This window comes from Ursus maritimus, unplaced genomic scaffold (genome assembly GCF_017311325.1).
Source record: "Ursus maritimus isolate PB19 unplaced genomic scaffold, ASM1731132v1 scaffold_16, whole genome shotgun sequence".
Taxonomy (NCBI): domain Eukaryota; kingdom Metazoa; phylum Chordata; class Mammalia; order Carnivora; family Ursidae; genus Ursus; species Ursus maritimus.
Window position 1 is genome coordinate 34,284,433 of NW_024424008.1, and position 12,008 is coordinate 34,296,440.

Genomic DNA, 12,008 nt, shown 5'->3' on the forward strand with positions numbered 1-12,008 from the left:
TCCCACATGTCAACACAACACTGTATTCCAAAACAAATCACCACTAAAACTAAGAGAATAATCCTGACAAGCTAGTGCTGACAGTCTTGTCCAAAGAAATCCAGTCTCTTTTAGCATTCACAGAGTTGGAAGAAATTTCTGTCAGAATGCAAACATACGGGAAACCACACACACAATACCATGTTCCTCATATTAACTCATACAGTACTGCATTTAGATCCTTAGTAATGATAAATCAGTTCTCTAATACATGTCCTTTAATAACAATGCAGCTGCACACGTTCTCCAAAGATACCAGGATTGAAGCGTTTAAATTTTTCATTTTTTTATATTCAATTTCATTAATTATTAATAATCAGCTTGAAACGTGGCACATAGTAGCAGTGCCTGCCACAGAAATGCAACACAAAGGCTCCTTCTCCCTGGAGACCTGTTCCTCTGAGCACAGACCAAGAGGATGCGGAGTGCAGGGACGCTGAACGCCGAAATTGAATTAGCGCCTTTATACAGAGCATTCAGAGGGTAGCAAATGCTGACAGGGTCTCCCCAGCCGCTTCTCTTGCCTGCAGAGACTCCCTTGAGCACGTTGGTGGGGCGTGGTTTCACAGAACATCCCCACCGCCAGGAGAGACTATGGAGCTGCAGGTTCCGCCTGTCATACTAGGTGCAACCTTCAGGTGCATCGCTTTCATCCTGTGCGTCTCTAGGAGCAATGTGCACACCTCCTTCAAGCGTCAATAATGGAATGGCAGGAAGAACGTCCCTCTAGCACGTGACTTGGTGTACAAGGCAGCGTACTAGACCCAGCCATCACTTGGTCAGGTGTGTGATGTGACATGTGGTCAGTTTCTTTTTCTTTTCTTTTTTTTTTTTTTTAAGATTTTATTTATCTATTTGACAGAGAGAGAGAGAGACAGGGAGAGAGGGAACACCAGCAGGGGGAGTGGGAGAAGGAGAAGCAGGCTTCCGGCTGAGCAGGGAGCCCGATGTGGGGCTCGATCCCAGCATCCTGGGATCATGACCTGAGCTGAAGGCAGACACTTAATGACTGAGCCACCCAGACACCCCTGGGGTCAGTTTCTTAATCTAAGATTCAGATTTGTCTCTAAAATAGAGGTCTAATGAGTTTCTACCTCCTTGTCTCAAGTGAGAAAATGGAAGCGAAAATGCTGTCAGTGCAAAGTTTGAGAATGTCAGGTGGTATATTCACAAACAGGCAAGACCCCTGCCATCTCACTACATGAAGCATGGCCCAGATGCTGGAAAGCAGCAGCCAGACTGCATCACTTTCTTCTTCCGAACAGAGACAGGGAACAAACCAATAAAAAGTCATAGTGATGTTGATTTAGAGAAGGTCACCGTTATGTGCTGCTTCATCAGACATTTCAAAAAGTCCCAAAGAAAGTGTCATTTATGTCATAGTTTAAACATAGCTGTTTCCTTGCTTACTCATTCATTCATGATTTAGTCATCAAAATGTAAGAAGCATTGACAATAAGCCAAGTACTGTCAAGTACTGTGCTAGGTGCTGTAGAAGGAGAAAGAATGGGGTTGGGGGTGGAGAATATAGTGATAAAGACATGAATCAAGAAGTCCATAATATTGTAAACTATATGTAAACTAATGAAATACATTGTGATAAGCTCTACCTAATGGAGCAACTTACTGTAACTGAAGGATGGAGAAAGTCTACAGGGGACGTGAGTGAACTTTCTAGACCGAGGAGTAGGAGTTTGCCAAGGAAAGAAACGGGTAGGAGTGGGGACACGGTCAGGACAGAGGGACAAAGGCACAGAGGTGACTGAAAGCCTACCACAGTTGGGGACATTGAGCCCTTCAATGTGAGGCCTGTGGCAAACAGTGCTGGTATTTTTCCACAAACCACTACCTCCCCCCAAGACCTCATCCTTCTTTATGGGTAAGCCTCTCTCTTATTATAGAGGCAGAAAATGCCAGAAATTCCATTTCAAGCCTCCCTTTCAGATAGGTCGCTGGAACCACACCCCATGCTGGCCAATATGACTGAGCAAAAAGCTTTCTGGGGAATTCTGAGGTATGTACTTCCCCATGAAAAGTTGCCAGAGTGGAAGTGACTCTTCTTCATTCTGGGATGTGCGCATGGAACTACAAACATTAATGGACACATCTCCAGCCTCTCAGGATGGCGGCACAGAAAGGTAGACTGTGGGCACTCTCAGACGTTACTATTTAGTTTCTGAACCACCCCAGAATTACTCTGCACCCAGGGCTAATTTTAGTCTAAGTGAGAAGCATAGGGGTTTTTTGTTGTTGCTGTTGTTTTGTTTTTGTTTGTTTGGGGATGTTCACTTGTTCTTGAGAAGTTTTTGTTGAAAACTTTTTGTTGAAAGTTTCTTTCCTCCATTGAAGTGCTTTTGCACATTTTTCAAAAATCTGTTGGGCTAATATGTGGGCTTAATTCTAGATTCTCTGTTCTAGTCATTTACTTACGTCCCTACTCCTCCACAAATACTATTAGTCTTGATTGCCGTAGCTACATGATAAGTCTTGAAATTGAGTATACTGACTCTTTTTCCTTTATTCTTTCATTTCAAAAATTTTTTAGCTATTACAGTGCCTGTGCCTTTCCATATAAATTTTAGAATAATCTCGTCTATGTCTAAAAAAAAAAAAACCATGATAGGATTTTGATAAAACCTGTACTAAACCTGTATGTCAATTTAAGGAAAATCAACATCTTTACTATGTTGTCTTCCAATCCATGAATGCTATTATTTCCCCATTTGTTTAGATCACCTTTAATTTTATCACTGGTTAGCAGTTTTCAACATACAAGTCCTATACATGTTTTCTTAGATTTAGACCTAAATGTATTATTTCAGAAATTGTAAATGATGTTCTAGTCACTTTCAGAGTCCCAAAATTCACTGATAGTATATAAAAATACAATTGATCTTTACCTGCTTATTTTGTATCCTGCAACTTTACTGAATTTAACTCTAGGAGATCTTGTAAATTCCCTGGGATTTTCCACGTAGACAATCATGTCATCTAAAAATAAGGACAACTTCGGTGCTCTTGGGTGGCTCAGCCAGTTAAGTGTCTGACTCTTGGTTTTGGCTCAGGTCATGCTCCTAGGATTGTGGGATTGAGCCCCACGTTGGGCTCCCTGCTCAGTGGGGAGTCTGCTTGGGATTCTCTCCCTCTCCCTCTGCCCTTACTGCACTCATGCTCTGTCTCTCTCTCAAATAAATAAATAAATCTTTTAAAAAGTAAATAAAAATAAGGACTTTTTTCTCTTTATATTTTTTTGTTTCCTTTACTTGCCTTAGTTGTGATAAAATAGAAGAGGTAGCACTACGTTGAATAAAAGGGTAAAAGTGAACATCCTTGCGTTGTTCCTGATTTTAGTGGGAAAACGTCTTTTACCATTAAGAATAATGTTAGCTCTTTATCAAGTTGGGAAGATCTCCTTAAATTTCTATTGTTCTGAGAGTCTTTTCTAACATAAATAAGTATTACACTTTAAGTGCTTATTTTGCATCATTAATATGATCATGTGCTTTTTAATCTTTAGCATGTTAATAACATGAGTTATAATGATTAATTCTTAAATATTGAACCAACTTTGCATCCTGGAATAGAGCTCATTTGGTCATGGTATATAATTATTTTTATATATTACTAAATTACATGTGTAATGTTTTGCTAAGGATTTTTGTGCTTATATTCATGAGAGATATTGGTATGTGATTTTATTTTTTTGTATCATGTTGTCTCCTTTTGGTATCGGGATAATAGAAGTGTTTCTTTCTTTTCTGTTTTCTGGAAGAGATTGTAGAGAGTAAGTGTTAATTCTTCTTTAAATATTTGGTAGAATTTTCCAATGAAATCACCTGGACCTAGAGATTCTTTTTTGGGGGGTTGGGGAGATTTTAAAATCACTATCTCAATTTTCTTAATTGTAATAGGGATAGTCAATTATGTATGCCACATTGAGTAAGTTGTGGAAGTTTGTGTTTTTGGAGGAATTGGCCTAATTCATCTAAACTGTCAAATTTACATGTGTGGAGTTGATCATAGCATTCCTTTATCATAGCGCTCCTTTATTATCATTTTGATATCAGTAGGGTCTGTAGTGATAGTATAATAATATTGATTGCCTATACTGTTAACTGTATTTTTTTCTATATTTTTGTCAGTTTAGCTGGAGGTTTGTCAATTATATTAACATTTTAAAAGAACCAGCTATTGTTTTCATTATTTTCTCTATTGCTTTTGTATTTTCAACTTTTAAAATCTGTTCATTATTATTTACTTTCTTCTGCTTCCTTAGAGTTTATTTTGTTCTTTTCCCAAGTTCTTGAGGTGTGAGCTTGGATATTGGTCAAAAACTTTCCATCTTTTCTAGTGTATGCAGTTTAGAGCTATAAATTTCCTTTTCAGAACTGCTTTAGCTGCATCCCACAAATTTTAATACTTCCTGTTTTTATTTTCATTAAGTTGAATATATATTTTATTTTCCTTGAGACTTCCTCTTTTGACATATATTATTTTGAAGTGTGTTTAGTTTCTAAGTATTTGGAAATTTTTCTGTTATTGATTTCTAATTTGTTTCCACCGTGGTAGGAAAAAATAATCTGTTTGATTTTAACCATTTTGAATTTGTTGAGGTTTCTTTTAGGGCCCAAGATAGAATCTATTTTGGTACATGTTTTTTGAGAACTTAAAAAGAATGTGTTGGAAAAGTCATCTACAGATGGTGATTACATCCTGTTAGTTAATGTTTTTTTTGAGTTCTTCTATATTTTTGTTCATTTTCTGTTTAGTTTTATCAATTACTAAAAGAGGAATATTGAAGCCTCCAACTATAATAGTAGAGTTGTTTTTAAATTCTTTCAGTTCTATCCATTTTTGCTTCACATATTTTGCAATGTTGTGTGGCTCACACACATTTAGGACTAATAATTCTTGGATTGACCTTTTTATCATTATGTCATGTCCCCTTTTATGTCTAATAATTTTCTCTGAAGTCTATTTTATCTGATATTAATATAGCCATTCCTAGTTTCTTTGTGATTAATACTTGTATGATGTATCTGTCTCTATCTTTTTACTTTCAATCTGCCTACATCTCTATATTTTGAAGTACATTTCTTGTAGGCAGCATAAAGTCTGGCAGTGCTTTTAATTCACTGTGTTAATTTCTGTCATTTAACTGATATCAATTATTTATATTTAATGTAATTGTTGAAAGGTTAGGACTTAAATATCCCATTTTTATTTTGTTTTGTTTTCTTTTTTTGTGACCTCCTGAGGTTTATCTAAATACTTTTTAGAATTGAAGTTTTGTTTGTCTATGTTGTTTTTAGTATATCTGTTCCTATAATTTTCTTAGTCACTCTATGTATTATATCTATATGACCTTTCACAATCTGATGTCATCATTTCACCAGTTCAAATTAAGTGTAAAAAACTCCACCTCCTTTTATATCTCTTCTCTCTGACCCATTTATATTTAATTGGCTTGAACATTTACTCTACATACATTTAGAACCACATTAGGCAGTGTTATATATACATTTTTATTGCACTCCAAAATATAATTTAGAAAATTCAAGAAGAAAAGGAGAATCTAGTGTGTTTATCCATGTTTTTAGCATGTTTTTTTTCTTACTTCTTGTTTCAAAGTTCTTTCTTTTATCATTTCCTTTCTGCTTAGAGAACTTCTTTAGCAAAGTTCTGTTTTCTTTCATTTTATTTATTTTTTTTTAGGATTTATTTATTTAACAGGGTGGGGAGGGGCAAAGGAAGAGGGAAAGAGAAACTCCAAACAGACTTCATGCTCCGCATGGAGCCCAAGGTGGGGCTTGATCCCACCACCAGCAACCACAGCCTGAGCTGAAACCAAGAGTTGGTTGCTTAACTGACTGCGCCAACCAGGCACTTCTGTTTTCTTTAATTTTAAAAAGTTTTGATTTCCCCTTCATTCCTGAAGGATATTTTTTGCTGGATATAGAAATATGCTTTGAGAGTTCTTATTTCTGGCCTCCATAATTTTTTATGAGAAATTTGCTGCCATTCAAATTGTCTTCCCCTTACAGATAATGCATCATTTCTCTTTGGCTGCTTTCAAGTTTTTTGGGCTTTGGTTTAGTGGGGTTTTTTGTTTGTTTGTTTTGTTTTGTTTTGTTTTGTTTTTGTATTTTTTCCCTTCATCTTCAGTTTTCAGAACTTTGACTATGATGTGTCTTGGCATAAAATTTATTGGATTTGTCCTATTTGAGATTTGCTGAGCTTCCTCAATCTGTAAACTTATATGTTTTGGCACATTTGGAGTTTTCAGCCATTATTTCTTTGAATACTTTCTAGCATCAGCTTATTTTTCACTTCTGGGATTACAATGACACAAATGTTAAATCCTTTATTATGTTTCACAAGTCCCTGCAGGGTTGTTGGTTTTTTTTTTTTTTTTCAGTCTATTTGTGGGTTTTTGCTGTTATTGTTTTTGTCCAGATTGGTTAATTTCTATTGTTCTTTTCATTTTTTTTAAAAGATTTTATTTATTCATTTGACAGAGAGAGACAGCCAGTGAGAGAGGGAACACAAGCAGGAGGAGTGGGAGAGAAAGAAGCAGGCTCCCAGTGGAAAAGCCTGACGTGGGGCTTGATCCCAGAACTCCAGGATCACGCCCTGAGCCAAAGGCAGAGGCTTAACGACTGAGCCACCCAGGCACCCCTATTGTTCTTTTCTTAAGTTCCATGATTTCCTCTGTCACATCAACTCTTATGCTTTGCCCATCCATTGAGATTTTTTGTGTTTTGTTTCCTTGGGTTTTTTTGTTATTGTATTTTTCAAGTTCTATAATTTCCTTTCGATTCTTCTTTATAGTCTTTGTATCTTCTACTTTTTTGCTCATACTTTCCATTTATTTGTTAAGAAAGTTTAAGTCTATCATTTTTACTTGGTTCAGTCATGTACATAATCATGCTTTAAAATAATTTTATGAAGATTGTTTTTAAACCCTTATCAGATTATTGTAATGTCTCTGTTATTTCCATGCTGTCATCTTTTATTTATTTATTTTGTTTTGCATTCACTTAGAGATCTCCCTGGTTCTTGGTATGAAGAGTTATGTTTGATTGAAAGCGAGACATATTATTCTACGAGACTCTGGATCTTATTTAAACCTTTCATTTTAAGTAGCTTCCTTGAAACTATACCAGCATGAGAAGAAGATAGAGCTGCCTCATTATTTCCAGGTAAGGACAAAAGTCTATGTTCTATACTTGACCTCCATTAACACCTAAGTAAGTGTGGGCTCTTGGTTACTGTTTGTTAATGGTAGTTTTTCTGGCACTGCTCTAGGTCTCCACTGATACCTCCCTAGCTGGGAAGTATATAAGTGTGTTACTGCTCCCCGTGTGACCTCTCCTGACACCACTGTAGGGGATGGCCTCATTACTGCTGTGTGGTGGTCAAAGTCCTGACCCTACGCTAGACCGCCTCTTACATCACCTCAGTGGAGAGAGGGAGGTATGCCTCATGACTGCCAAGTGAAGGTGGAAATTCAAGCTCTTTATATGGTCTCCACTCACATGGTGGATGAGAGAGTCATTACCACATGGCAAGGAAAGTAGTCCTGGCTCCCTAAGCAGCTGTCTCTGATACCACCCGGGCAGGGTGAGTGGGTGGGAGTGTTAGGATGCCATGGTAAAGCCTAGCAAGAGCAGAAGTCTTGTGGCCCCATCTGGCCTTCCTGGCATAGGGTAGTGAGGGTAGGCATAGAGAAACACTTTTATTCTATGACATTTGGCTGCAAAAAGTGGTTATTACCTTAAAGTTTTCTGTATATCTAGGTTTTCCCTTTCTCGGTTCTCTGGATGAGAAAGCAGGCTTTAGGGGATTTATTGTTGTTGTTGTTTATGCTTTTTCACATTTTCAATTTGCCTGTTTCTCCAGCTCTGAGTCTAGGATATATATATATATAAAGAAAACTGAAACTCACCAATATGTCTTTCTTTGATCCTGAGATTCCCCAGCCAGTACGGGAAATCTTCTCTTCACTTTATGTTCATTTTATATATAATGCCCGGGTTTACAGTTGTACTTATTAGGAAGAATAGTGGAAAATATGTCTGTTTCATCTTTTTGGAAGTGGAATTCTTCTTCTGTGTATTTCTTTCCTCTTCATTCTTTGCTAAATAGATGTTTCTCTTTGTACACTGTATCTCATGCCTGGTAAGAGCTTTTTCTGGCCAGTCCCCTTCTGGACTGTCTCTCTGGGTGGCTGTCTCTGTGGTAAGAACTCTGTCCACTAAGAACTCATACTGCCATTCAGGACTTAGGGAACCCAGGTGTACTGTCCAATTTTCTGCATTCTTTGGGTCCATGGTTGTCTTTAGCTATGTTTCTTCTAATAAAGCATTTAGCACCCCTAAGCCTTAGTTCTAAGTTATGTACAGTGGAGATAATCATACCTTGCAAGCTTTTTTCTGTGCTAAATGAGATATTATAAGGGAATTCTTTGTGACTCGTGCATCATGATAGAAATGTTTTATATCATTGCTGTTGTGGAGGAAGAAAAAGAAGAGCATCCTCAAGGGTCTCAATAAGTGAAGGAAACCAAATATTTCCAATGTCCTCTGATAATTTCCATCCACATAAGGCAGTTTTAACAATACACTGTATTAAGAATACAGTGGTAAACACAGCCAGGGTCCTTGACCTCACGAAGATTACATGCCGCTGGAGGACATACACAATTAGAAAATAACTACACAGATAACTAAAATAGATTTTTGATTGTGCTAAGTGCTATAAGGGTGAAAATAAAAAGGTTAATGAAATAGACTTGAAGTGGGAGAAAAATAGGTTTTTTGCATAGAAGATTCAAAAAGGAGTTATGTCTGCCTGTGCTGAGAATAAAAAATGAGAAGATTCAGCCATGCTGAGAGCTCAGGGGGATGTTACGTCATCAGAAGAAAGAGCAAGTGCAAAGGTCTGGAGAAAGACTTTGTATTCTTGAGTCAAGACACATTTTTGGGAACCTCAAATTATTCAGCTTGATCTTCTAGGAAAAAACCTAGGTTGGAAATTGAATTGTGGATCTGTTCATTGAGAACTAGAAGCTGAAAACTTTAAAATATATCCCTAAGGTAATAATGTCCTTTCTTCCCCTCTCATTCCTTCTAATCCTGTTCTTTTTTCTTCATCTTTGTATTTATCTCAGCTGCAAGCAGCAGTAATGGTCATCCATCTATTATAAGAGGGAGGAAAAAGCTTCCTCAGATGAAATAAGCCAGAAAGTGGTATAATGAGTGAAAAATAAAATTCACTGTCTGTGAAAAGTGAGAATAGATGGTGTCTTCTATCTTTTCTGAAGAAACAGCTCTCAGGTGACTGCACACTGTCCACGACATGCTAGTGTAGAGCTGGCTTCATAATCTATAATGAAGATTCAGTGCAGTTTATGCTGGGAATGTGGAATGGAGAACAGAAGAGCTGAGACAGCGCATAGGCTATAAGCTTTACTTGTTGATTCTTTTTTTCTCCAGATGACTTAGAAGATATTTCAGGTTACTGTCTCACACTTCCAAATGATTTCTACCTTAATTTACCTTACACATGAAAATTAAATCCTGAATTTTAAATAGAATATTACATCTAAAAGACATGGCCAAGTCATTAGTTCTACACCAAGTTTAACTAATACTTCACACTTCTTGTCCCATGCTCTTTCATTGCAAACATGCCAGACGACAACACCAAATGATTGTTGTCATCTTTTCTTCCTAATTCTTGAATCAGATACATTTTAAATGCAATACTCCAGGAAAGCCATGACCATCATTTAATGTTAACACACTAAGTGCAACTTATTTGTTATAACTGCTTTATTCTAAACTCTAGTTAAGTTCCCCCAAACACCCCACTTACATATTAAATATTTTGAAGTCACACACTGGAAGGAGATTGGATCTCTGAATGACTAGTTTGAGAAAGCCCACTTGACCAGAAACACATATTTGGTTAATGTGTGGAAACCAAATTAATTATGTTAAGAAAAAAAGAAAAGAAAACTAAAAGCTTCAGGTAGGAGAATATTCGCTAACCCACTGGGATGTTTTAGAGCCCTGAGAGGAGACAGGAAAGGGAATAATCTTCTCCTGAGTTCCAGGGCTGAGACTATGGTCCTGAGGTCCTTGAGTAATGTTCTTTGAACTTGCACCCTGGGCAAGAACCATGAGAAGGTGGTGTCAGAAGCTGAAAAGGAAACTGCTATGAACTTCTAAGGGAGGGAACCCTTTAGATTCCAGGCCTGGTAGAGGTTTTTGCTGTTATTGTTGTTGTCGTTGTTGTTGTTTATTTTTATTCTGAGAATGGAAGTACATGTGACACCAAGAAAAGCAATCCCAGAACTAATTTTATCTCTGGATACTACTTGAAGAAGTGATGTGGCTGATTTGTGGGACCAAAATGATGGCTGCCTGAGAGACAGCAGCAAGTGTGGGTCTTGCCTATGGAGTCACAGCATTTTGAAGATGAGCCTCCTTGTTCCCTTGTGGGTGCTATGAGTGCAGTTTCATAGAGAAACCACACCTGATGGGGAAATGGGTCATACCTTGATGAATGGCATATGCTTCAATCAGATTAGTTAAAGGAGATAATGCAGACAAATGAGTGTGTATAAATGAACTAATGGGCTATGTGATTGAATCTTCAAATAAAAAGATTATCTCACTCTGGAGAATGACAGGTGTTACTACTAGTTAAGTAGTTCAAGGCTGGCACTTCACCATCAAAAATTCTCTAAATAAATTAAAACCTGGAAACAAACTTAAAGCTGGTCTCACATTTTATACGGAGATGTACAGTTGGCTTTTTTAATTAAAAAAATTATTTAAATTCAATTAATTAACATATAGGTGTATTATGAGTTTCAGACGTAGAGTTCAGTGATTCATCAATTGCATATAACACCCAGTGCTCATCACATCATGTGCCCTCCTTAATGCCCAATATACAATGGAATATTACTCAGCCATCAAAAAGTGAAATCTTAACATTTGCAATGATATGAATGGAACTGGAGGGTATTATGCTAAGTGAAAAAAATCAAACAGAGAAAGACAATTATATGATTTCACTTATATGTGGAATTTAAGAAATAAAATAGTGAATCATAGGAGAATGGAGGGTAAAATAAAATAAAATAAGGTGAAATCAGAGAGGGAGACAAAACCATAAAGTTGGATTTCCACTAGCTAGTGAAAGAACCAAGACTAAATCTCAGGTCTCTTGACTCCAACTCTAGTTATTTTTCCAGTACATCAGTTTTTAAGGATCCCTTAGCACAGAGCCAATATGTATAGTTTCAGGAAAGAACAAAGGACTGGAGTTTTTGTCATGGACTAAGGAAATAATCCATCCTGTTCAAGGGACTGTCAGTGTCCTATCAGAAAAATGCCTCTTTTCACTTCCTCCCTGTTCTTAAAAAGCTCTTCTCATTAAAGATAGCTCATTGAGAGTCCTTTCTCTTTTTTCATGAGCCTCCTCCCAGCCCCTGTCTTCATCTCCTCTACTGTGTTACAGATTCGTGATCTCCTGTTGCCTTTCTTTGAACAAGAAAAATGAAAACCATTGCTGTCAAATCCCATCTTCCAGGCATCTTCGGTTCCCACACCCAAGGACAGCACCATCCCAATCTGTGGTCCAATATGTCTCACAATTTTAAAACATTGCACAATGAGTGGGTCTCCATAGGAACAAGAGTTGCTCTCACTCAGGAAATTGAACAGCCATAATCTAATACTTGTGCCCACTCTTAGAGGTATCTTGGCTCCCATTTTGATCTTTCATTGCCAAATAAGGAGCATTGAACCAGTTAGTTAAGTCTGAAATGCACCATTCAGATTTTATGCAAGATTCTAATGCCTGATTTCCCACTGCGTTATGGGATCTTTGGGCTGAACAAGTCTCATTTGGTCATGAGCACAGACCCTGGATTACTCAGATTCTTTATTAAC